We start from the raw sequence: 10,763 nt of genomic DNA on the forward strand, positions 1-10,763 counted from the left end.
AATGTGACCACTGAGGATAAGGAAAAGGCAGACGTTCTGAATGCCTTCTTTACATCTGTCTTTAAAAGTCAGACCAGTTATCCTCAGGTTTCTCCACTCTCTGACCTGGCAGCCTTGGCTGGGGAGCTGACTAAACCCCCCACAATTCAGGAGGAAACAGTCAGGGACCTTCTTCTCCAACTGGACTGCCACAAGTCCATGGGACCGGATGAGATTCACCCAAGAGTGCTTACGGAACAGCACTCAGCAGAGGTGATAGCCGAGCTACTTTCCATCATCTATCAGCACTCCTTGTTGATGGGTGAGGTCCCAGAAGACTGGAGGTTTGCCAATGTGACTCCCATCTACAAGAAGGGCTGCAGGGAGGATCTGGGGAACTACAGGCCTGTTAGCCTGACCTCAGTGCCGGGGAAGATTATGGAGCAGATTGTCTTGAGGGAGATCACGCAGCATGTGTGGGACAACTGGGGGATCAGGCCTAGCCAGCATGGGTTCACAAAGGGCAGGTCCTGCTTGACCAACCTGATCTCCTTCTATGATCTAGTGACCCGTCTGGTGGATGAGGGAAAGGTTGTTGATGTGGTCTACCTAGATTTCAGCAAAGCCTTTGACACTGTCTCCCACAGTATTCTCCTACAGAAGCTGGCAGTCTGTGGCTTGAACAGATACACTCTTGGCTGGGTAAGGAACTGGCTAGAGGACCAGGCCCAGAGAGTGGTGGTGCATGGAGTTAAATCCTGCTGGCGACCGGTCACGAGTGGTGTTCCCCAGGGGTTGGTGCTGGAGCCTGTCCTGTTTAATATCTTTATTGATGACCCGGATGGGGGCACTGAGTGCACCTCAGTAAGTTTGCAGATGACACCAAGCTGGCTGGAAGTGTTGATCTGCCTGAGGGTTGCAAGGCCCTACAGAGGGATCTGGATAGGCTGAATAGCTGGGCTGAAGCCAATGGAATGGGATTCAACAAGACCAAATGCCGGGTCCTGCACTTTGGCCACAATAACCCCAGGCGACGCTACAGGCTTGGGGCAGAGTGGCTGGAAGACTGTGTAGAGGACCTGGGGGTGTTGATTGATGCTAGACTGAACATGAGCCAGCAGTGTGCCCAGGTGGCCAAGAAGGCCAATGGCATCCTGGCTTGTATCAGAAATAGTGTGGTCAGCAGGAACAGGGAAGTAATTGTCCCCCTGTACTCAGCACTGGTGAGGCTGCACCTCGAGTACTGTGTCCAGTTTTGGGCCCCTCACTGTAAGAAAGGCATCGAGGCCCTGGAGCATGTCCAGAGGAGGGCAACAAAGCTGGTGAGGGGTCTGGAGCACAGACCTTATGAGAAGCGGCTGAAGGAGCTGGGATTGTTCAGTCTAGAGAAGAGGAGGCTCAGGGGAGACCTTATTGTTCTCTATAACTACCTGAAGGGAGGTTGTAGTGAGCTGGGGGTCAGCCTCTTCTCTTGTGTGACTAGTGATAGGACTAGAGGGAATGGCTTCAAGCTGCGCCAGGGAAGGTTCAGGCTGGACGTTAGGAAATACTACTTCTCTGAAAGGGTGGTCAGGCACTGGAATGGGCTGCCCAGAGAGGTGGTGGAGTCACCAAGCCTGGTGGTGTTTAAAGAGCTTTTGGATGTTGTGTTGAGGGACATGGTTTAGCGAGAACCATTGGTGAAGGGCAAACGAATGGTTGGACTGGATGATCCTATGGGTCTTTTCCAACATTAGTGATTCTATTCTTCTATGCTTCTATGATTACAAGATGGAGATATTCATATTAGTAACTATCCATCAATGGATTTCTATTTCATGTGTTTGTCCAGCTGCTTGTTAAGCCCTTTCAAATGTGCACAAGACTATGCAGCAAGGAGTTCCACAACTCAGCAGTCCAAATGGAGATTCACCTCCTCATGTTTGAGCCTGCCTCTCCATTTGTAGTCTTCACTGCCCAAAAGCTCTAAATTTCTTAGCCTTCAGTAGTGGTTTGTGAAAAGGTGTATCTCAACTTCACCCAGGAGACCTATGAACTGTTATGAGCCTAAAGTGCGACTCTTGTTTGTAACCAAGCCAGAAGAGTTTTCCTAGGTTTGGAGTTCATTACTCATGTCTTACTCATAATCCTACTGGACAAAGAACAGTTATGTGGAAGCCCCAGCAGAACTGCCTGAAATTGTCCCTGCTCCTCTCTAATCCAGTTATTTTGGCACTAGACTCCTGAACACTAAGAGAAACCACCAATTCTGGTCGCTGTTCTTGGCAGCTGAGTTTGTTGCCTGGTTTGGAAGCTATACTTGCTGTATCAGATGGCTCTATGGTTAGCAGAGAATTTATTTAGAGCTATGCATAAGCAGACTGTCTTTCCTCTGAGGAAATGGCAATCATGAGCACTCTTGCATACCCACCTACATCTGTACACTAATATTCCAGCACTAGATGGTGACTGAAGAACGAAGGAGCCAGCCTATCTGCCACACACAACCTCCTTTGTACTTCTTTACTGCACAGTCTGCTCTAGTTCAGCAGGCTTGTTGGCTACGTCATTGCTCCTGAACAGCAGAAGTTTTTCATAAATAGATGAATGTACTTTATTCATACAGGAATAAGGATGAAATGGTGCAGTACCTTCATCATGGAGATATCCTTTTAGATGCTTTCCATGACCTGTGTCTATTCAGCACTCATATACTGCTGTTGTACTTCCACAGAGTACTTCCACAGCAGCATTGCTTTTCCAAGTTCTGGAAAAAGCTCAAAGTCTTGTCAAAGTTTTGGAGCAGGGTAGATAGGATTAATTAACTGTTTTTTTTTACATGTGAACCAATACTATAAGGGCTGCTTGGAAGTAATGCATCCTATTTTATTATGTCAGCCCACAAGGTCAGAGTTGGTTGTTGGTTGTATGGTAGTAGAAATTGAAACTTCCCACCGATATTCCATTACATTTTGTTGCTGTGCAACAGATAGTAGCACAGGGGCAGTCTGACAAAAATGGCGTCTAACATGGAAGTGAGTATAAAGCAAGGGTATGTCACTGAATTCCTCCATCTGGAAAGAAAGGCACCCACTGACATTCATCAGCACTTGCAGAATGTTTATGAGGACCAAACAGTAGATGTTAGCACAGTGAAGTGGTGAGTGGTGTGTTTCATCCTTGGCAACAATGGCAGTGGGTTAAGCACAGCATGCATGCATGCTCTTGTTTATTGCTGGCAAAAATGAATAGGTAATGGTAGTGACTATGCTGAAAAATAGTGTTTCATAGCTGAGAAATTGCTCAATCACATGGTGTTATTTTGCTCTTTGTATCTGTTGTAGTTCCTGTGGAAATAAACAGTAGGCATTATTTTCAGAGTGACCTAGATGAATTGGAAGTTGCAGTGAAGATGGATGAGTATAGAGCAAGTTAAAACCTGCAAGCAGTACTTTCTGATGAGTTTATTTGTAAGAGCCAGGCATCTCCACCACATTCTGAAGCAGATGTGAAGGATCCTTTGTCATAGCCTGTGATGACAGCAAAGATATCAGCAGGTAATGAGATGTGAGCTGCCAGCTCGTTGGCATCTTTCTCTACTCCTGGAGCAGCTACATTAATTTTTATCTGTAGGCATTCCTGCTACATGAAATAAAACCACACCAGTAGTACCAGGTCTGAGTCATGCCAGTATACTTACATGTTTGTATATTTAGGGGTAAAGCTGCTGGAGTTCAGTATATAAAGTGGTAGCTGATAAGAGAAACAGTGGTAATAGTAGTCTATTTGGATAAGAGAAGAGGGGGTACATGCTGTCAGTAAGTGTATGGCATCTTGCTGTATTAGCCAAAAATAAAATTGGCCTAGGCTGCTTTTAAGGCATTGGTTAAACCCTTTTTCTCAAACTTGGACATCGTATAGCTGCCTGATAGGGAGCAAGCAAGGTTCAGGTATTGAAGTTCTCTTTTCTGCAGATCCATTCTTATCATTACCATATCCATTAAGAAAGATAAGTCACATCTCACCTCTGTTTGTCCTTTTTACCTCACTGAAGTTGAACAATTAATAAAAGCTGACACGAATCCACACAGTACTGGATCATCCAGCTGGACTAGTGGGGTCTAGGACAAAATACAGGTATTTATTATGTTTCTGTTGAACTACCATAATACATATGGCTAACTGCTTATGGTAATTGCAGGAAGAAGGATAGTACCTGGCTCTGACAAAAGGCTTCTTTAGACCAAGAAGTCTCTTACATGTTGGGATGCATTCAAATGGACATAATGAGTTTATATTCTTTTGCTGTGTGCCTGCAGCATTTCTGTTCTAGAAATCAATTTCAGGTGGTCCTTTGTGGAGCCAGGAGTTGGGTTTGATGGTTCTTGTGGATCTCCTCCAACTTAGGATATTCTGTGATTCAATGCACCAAGTATGCAGGAGAAGCCTTTAATTCAGTTTCTAATCAAGATTTTTACTCGCAGCTACGTGCAATTACATGGGGGAGGAGACTTAAGGCCATATTTCTGTGAAACTTAAGGCCTACAACGGGAGGTACCTATGAGGAAATCACTCTATAAAAATACTGTGGAGCCCCAGTGCTTTGATGTCTGTTTTGCAAAAGTGTGCACCTAAATAATCATGAATTTAGAACAACCAGTTGTATGCGAATGCTATTTTTGGAAAGCACAGCACAGAAATATAGCACACGCAGCACATGTGAATTGGGAAAGTACAATCTATTTTTGGAGCCTGCTTGCATATTTGCTGAGTCATGGTTTGCAGAGAAGTTCTGCATCTAACATTTCTTATATCTGCTCTAGTGAGGTCATTGGCTTTCAAGAAATTTGTGAGTCCCACAAAGTCCTTTCTCCCTCAGCACTGTAGGGAAATTAATTAGAAAACTCCAAAAATAACTGGAGAATAAGAGGTAGAGGAAAAGGGGAGACAGCCTTGTGTTAATGGGGATGGATTGAGAAAAACTGATAGCTATGCATGAACACAAAGACCATAAAAGCTTTAAAAAATATGGTAAGGGAAAAAGTGGATCTGAAAGAAAATAGTAAATTTATATCTTATTCTGTTTTTGCTAAAGCAGGCATATATTTAGGGAGTATCCCCTAGAGAAAACAGTAATCGGGGAAAAAAAAAAACTGAAATAGCATTGCGTGAATTGAAGCCTCTGAATGCAACTCAAAACTGCTGGAAATCTGAGTGGTCATCTCATTCAATACTCATCTTATGTCCAGAAGCCTAACCTGAGATTCATGCTTGTAAACAAATTTCAACAGATCAGTTTTACCTGGGTTTTAGTTTTTCTTAAATAGGTCCCCACCTTCATCCTTTTCTTCAGTTTGGCCAGGCAATGGAACATCTGTGTTCATATTTCATCAGTCGCTTCTGAAGTTGTATAGACAGCATGCTTGTCTATATACTAGTAAGCCACCCATTTGTGTTTCATTATCATAAAACTTGGTTATTCTGGTTACCACTTCCTGCAGTTGCCATTTTTGTCAACTCTGCCCAGATGGTAGCAACCCTGGCAAGGAATTTTTTCGGAGCTATATACAAATCATACTATGTCTCCTTGGATGGATTAGAGTCAACACCAACATAACTGCAAATCCATGCATCCACCTCTGCAAGCAGAACCATGCAGGAAAACAAAATAACAAAAATAACACAAATCCGCCATGCTAGCAAACCTCACCAGCGGTGAGTAAAATTAGGGATAATAGATTTTTAGCTTAATTCACATTGCATTTCTTGTACATAGTGCAAGTGTGGCCCTTTTCCACTGGAGAAACTGAGGTACAGCATATTGAAATGCTACTGAAAGGTCAGACATACAGCCAAGAGCAGAACATTTTGGCAGTGACTGCACTGTGTACAGAAATAATAATCTCAGTGTTAATTCAGTATCTATTATTTTGAAAAAATATTTTACAGTGATAGCTGTGTTTGCATCCTCTCTACTCCCAGATTATCTTAACTGTCTGACCACTTGTGTCTGAAGAGGCAGGCCACATTCTTATGGGACTCTATAGTACTCACAGTTAGGTAATTATCAATAAATTACTGTTTAAAATGACAGTTACACTATCTTACATAGATCACATAAAAGCAAATAGCCCATTTTATTGGATATTCTCAATGTCTTAGACACTAACTGGGTAGTCTGGAAGAAATAGTGTCATCAGTACATATAAAATGAACTTCCTTTGGAAACTGAAAAACTCATTTTGAATGCACTGCTTTGAATTGTCTGAAACATGTTAATTCACAAGAGTTAAACTCAGAGCATGATATTTAGCTCTTAGAAGCGACTAGTCTCTTCAGTACAGGAGTTTTGTTTTCAAAGCAAGTGCCATTCTTACTTGCATTAACATGAATGAGAATTGTTGCATTAATATGAATGAGAAACGACTTTTAGAGCAAGTCATTTTGATAAAAATAAGCAGTGAATAATTTGCAGGTCTTTTTGGATCATCAGAACAAAACCAATGTAGGTTTAGTATTGCTAGGAGTGACTTCATAGAACAGATAGCTAGGAGTTGCAGGCCCTCCTTATTAACAGCAATAAATGCTGTGTGAAATCCTCCTCTTCTGGACTGTGATTCAGCCAAAAATTAAGACTTACTTTTCGATGTTTACATGCCAGTAAGGTATCTAAACCTGCCTGTGAGCCCAATTTGACTACATATACAGAGGCTTTCTTTGACGCTTTTTGAGGGACCCTATGACACCCTGGTATACCAACAACCTCTGGCGATTTGCAGGCATGGCATGTGGCACTCTCCTCAAACAGCGGGTGGAAGCCAAACCAAGGATTCCCTCACCCATCTCAAATAGCATGAAGTGTCTATGTTTAAACAACTGAACTGAGCCACAGAGGTCCTGTCACTAGGCAATGGAGCTTATAGAGAGATTCCTAGTCTGAAGCAGGCCTTATCTGGCTGGTGAGCTGGGTCACTGATCTCCAAGAGCCTGCACTGAATAGATTTTCCCAGTTATAGAGGGAACTTAAAAACAGTGAGCATTATGGATGCTAGCACAGACATGGTCTTCACCTTGAACTCAATCTTTCTCTGAGTGATAGGTGGCAAATGAGATCGTGTTAATAAAAAACTGCCCCTGTTCTCACTGATAAGAGAATCAAGAATAAGAAGGGAAACAAGCTACACAGAAGCTAGTAGAAGGGAAACAGTTTTGGAATGTGTCATGCTTTTATGATTTTTTGTTATCGGTATTCCACATCATAACATCATATAATGCACTGGGAGTTAAAGACTTAATGCTCTAGTTCCATGGACTGTTGAGATTTCTGGGTACCTGGCTCTCAGAAAAGAACTATATCTCCCAGAGACTTTGCTGTTCCAGTTCTGTTTTCTGTTTAGAGAGAAAGATAAAACTGCTCACAAGTCAGGAGATTGTCCCTTTCTCAGATAGTAAAAGCAGGAATGAGTCATGGGCACTTGTAGTCAGGTAAATGAGTAGAGGAGGATTAAGCTGTGCCTCAGACAATGATAAGGCCATCAGTCACAGGACTCAGTTAAACACTACAGCCTCCATGGGCTTATCAGTAGTCAGATGTCATGTTAGACATGGCTTGTCCCTCTCTGCAGTTACAGAAGTGATGCTCATAATTTTTTTAGTAACGTTATTGTCTTTGTCAGGTAGCATGTTGAAGTGTAAAGGCTAACGTGATCTAATAGTTTCACAATGAAACTTCAACTACAGGATGGAAAGGGCCTATGAAGCAGTAACTCTGGATAAAACCACAGTTGGTCTAACTGTTGATTTTTGTAAGTATGCAATGAGAGAAAGCATTGCAAAGAAGTACACGCATGATGCCTAATAGATTAGCAGTATAGGAACTTCTTCAGCTTGGGCTGATATTGCTTTTTGTTAGATAGAAGTTCTGAAGTTTGCCTGTTCCTAGACCAGATGAAACACAGCAATACTTATTCCTCTTAGAGAAAATATCTGCGAACATCTACTGTGAGGCAAGTAGGGAATCTGACAGTTCTCTAAACATAAGCCTTCTCACTTCCTACCTATCCTTGTTTCAGAGTACATCTGGATTTGAGAGACCAGATGCCTCAGTAGTAGAGGCAAGCAAATGACGGACTCACAGCAGCACAGATTGTTACTAGTTTTATTCAGCATACACTCATACACACATAGGCATCCATTTTAGATAATCCTAGTAAGTGGCAAGCAGAAACTCACTAAGCAAGTGCTCTATTACTTACCAACCCTTGAGAGACAGCAAACTGCTGAATAGGAAAGAGAAGGAACATGGCAGTGGATTTGATAGGTAGTGTCAGCAGAGAATCCTGTGCTTCATAGTGCACTTTTCCTCTCTCCCCCACTGCAGCCTCTCTCCTGCTTTTATTTTCCCCTGGGTCTGCAGTGTTTTTTCCACTTGCACGCTATACCCATGTGGCCAACACATGATACAGAGCCCGAGTGGAAAACCTGCTTGCAAAACAAGTCCTTGCAAAACCAAGATAAACTACCAAGGTCAGCTCTCTCTACAAGACACCCTCTCTACACTTACCTTAAAACTGTCAGAATACTTTGTTCCATTCCAGGATCATTTTTCAGTCAGGAGCCTTTAGATCCTCAACACAATCCTGCATTCATATGACACTGGAAAGCAGAAAGGACAGTCATTACCAGCTGGCCCCTGACTTGCTGGTAACTGATTGTTAGTTTACCCAGCTGTTATAAAGATCTGTCTTCTTTTTGAAAGTTCCTACACTTTCAGCTTCCCTCTGACAAAACCTTTTTCAATTAATTATATATGAGGATTGGTCCCAGAGAAGGTTGCCAAGATCTTCAGGAATGTGGCCTGAAGTTTTCCCTCTGTTTCTGAGGCTTACACCCTACATTTAGAAACAGTGATTTTCTGTATCTCATCCTTATCTTGACAATTTGTGGGAGAAATCAAGGTACTATCTCTGGAGAGTACCTTTGCCAGCATCGATTGTTCCAGGCATTAGCAATCTATATTTACAACCAGCTTTCACAAAAGCAATTACTTTTTCTTTCTTTGTAGACTTCTGCTGCTATGTAGATCTGAAGAGCACATGTAGACAGCCCTCAAATCTTTCATGTACGCATACAAAGATCATTGGTAGCAGCAATGTGTGTGGACCTGCTGTAAGGACAGAAGGCAGCAGATATAGCTGCTTTAAACCAGTTTCAGATCACCCAAGAAATGTAGCAGTCACAAATGAGTAATAAAGAAGGAATCACTTACCCCTTCCAAAGATCAGGACTTGCCAAAACCTCCCTTGAATAGTTAGTGTTGTTTTTACTACTACTTCTTCTTCTGGAGGCCTGTCCGTGGCTACCTGGGCCCCCTGAGGTGGATGATATTTCAGATGTTATTAAGACATCTTCTAGCCTCCATACCTGTGGAGTAATCTTATCTATAGTCCTGATGCCTTTCCTTCTAGTGGGTGAAGGTGTAAAGCATTGTTTCTCATTTAATTGCCTCCACAGGCTTAGCAGGACTCAGTAGAGTTGTTTATCAGTCTTACTAGACTGTAGCCCAGCCCACATGAGGTCATTCTGCATTTGTCTAAAAGAAACTCTCACAGGCACTGACTGTGGAATCCTTGTGTGGGATGATGGGCAAAATCAGGTCCCTGCAGTATAGAAAGAAGGGCTTCATAGCAAGAAAAGAGAAAGCAGCTTCACAAGGTAGACATAAGGGGCAAATAGAGATAGTTTATGTAGAGAGTATTAGAAAACAAAGGATTCCAAGCACTTTCACAGGCGCTAGGTCCAGAATAACAAGGAGAATGAAGGCCATAAAGATAAGGACAGGAGAACAGCTCGAAAACATTTGGCAGGGAGGTGATTAGATGTCTGAAGTGCAAGCTGAAACCAGTTTGGGGGATGCCCCCCCCCTTCAGGGTCAGAAGTTTGCAGCGAGGAAGACTACGAGCCTTCATCATCATGACCTACTACGCACGCGCAAGGGGGGGAGGGACTGTATGCTAATGGACTCTTGGGAATGTAGTGAATATGTATCTGAATTCCTGTCAACTATTGATTATGTATTAGTTTGACCTATATCTATAGCATGATTTCTTTGGACGGGGTGCAAGTTAGGTGGAACGATCCCCCTTGCACCAGGGTGTACGTGTGTCACCAATAAACACAGACCTGTCCTATATCCTTACTGGCTATAGAGTCTGATTTCCGCATGTCAATTTGGCACCCCAGATGGGACCCACTCTGTTCGGCTGCAGGACCAGCTGAGAGAGGGGGCACCTTTGGCACGCCCCAAGATTTCTTGGAAGGACTCCCTTCCTCACCCGATCACTGTGGGGACAGACAAGGACCATCCATAGGTGGACCAGGTATGTGTATAGGAAAAGGGGGAACCCATAAGGCAGTGAGGAGACGTCCTACGCAGGGTATGAAGGAGCGTGCCTGTCTCCCCCCCCGAGGTACGTGAGCTCACAGGTTAGGTTGCCGGCTGGGGTAGGAAGACTCCTTGGGGAGTTCCTACGAAGGGGACCTGTAAGTCGTACACGAGGAAAGAGCAACAGCTCTCCCTTAAGTGATTGGTAACAGCGGGGATTTTGTCAAATGATAACGTGGATTCTCCTGGAGATAGTAGTGGGAGTTATAGGTTGTATTATTGTTATCACCATCTGCTGAGTATTCAGTACCGTGTATCTAATCATTTCAGGTCAAGCTGACTTTTGGAAAAATATTAAAGCTTGCAACTGATCGACTAATGTACTAGTGTTATTAAGATTCCAGCTAAAGGACATCGTCAG

General features: G+C 43.1%; 1 long non-coding RNA gene across 1 annotated transcript in view; it reads right to left on the reverse strand.

The window, feature by feature from the left end:
* The window catches only part of LOC124417606, a 28,525-nt gene extending 19,045 nt beyond the window's left edge, over nt 1-9,480 (reverse strand). Inside the window, exons 1-2 of the long non-coding RNA XR_006933051.1 lie at nt 9,227-9,480; nt 8,214-8,613 (exon numbers count right to left, since the gene is read on the reverse strand). This is a non-coding gene — a long non-coding RNA (uncharacterized LOC124417606). The remainder of the gene's footprint in view (nt 1-8,213; nt 8,614-9,226) is intronic.
* Between the last annotated feature and the right edge of the window lie 1,283 nt (nt 9,481-10,763).

Source organism: Gallus gallus, chromosome 1, assembly GCF_016699485.2.
Source record: "Gallus gallus isolate bGalGal1 chromosome 1, bGalGal1.mat.broiler.GRCg7b, whole genome shotgun sequence".
Taxonomy (NCBI): domain Eukaryota; kingdom Metazoa; phylum Chordata; class Aves; order Galliformes; family Phasianidae; genus Gallus; species Gallus gallus.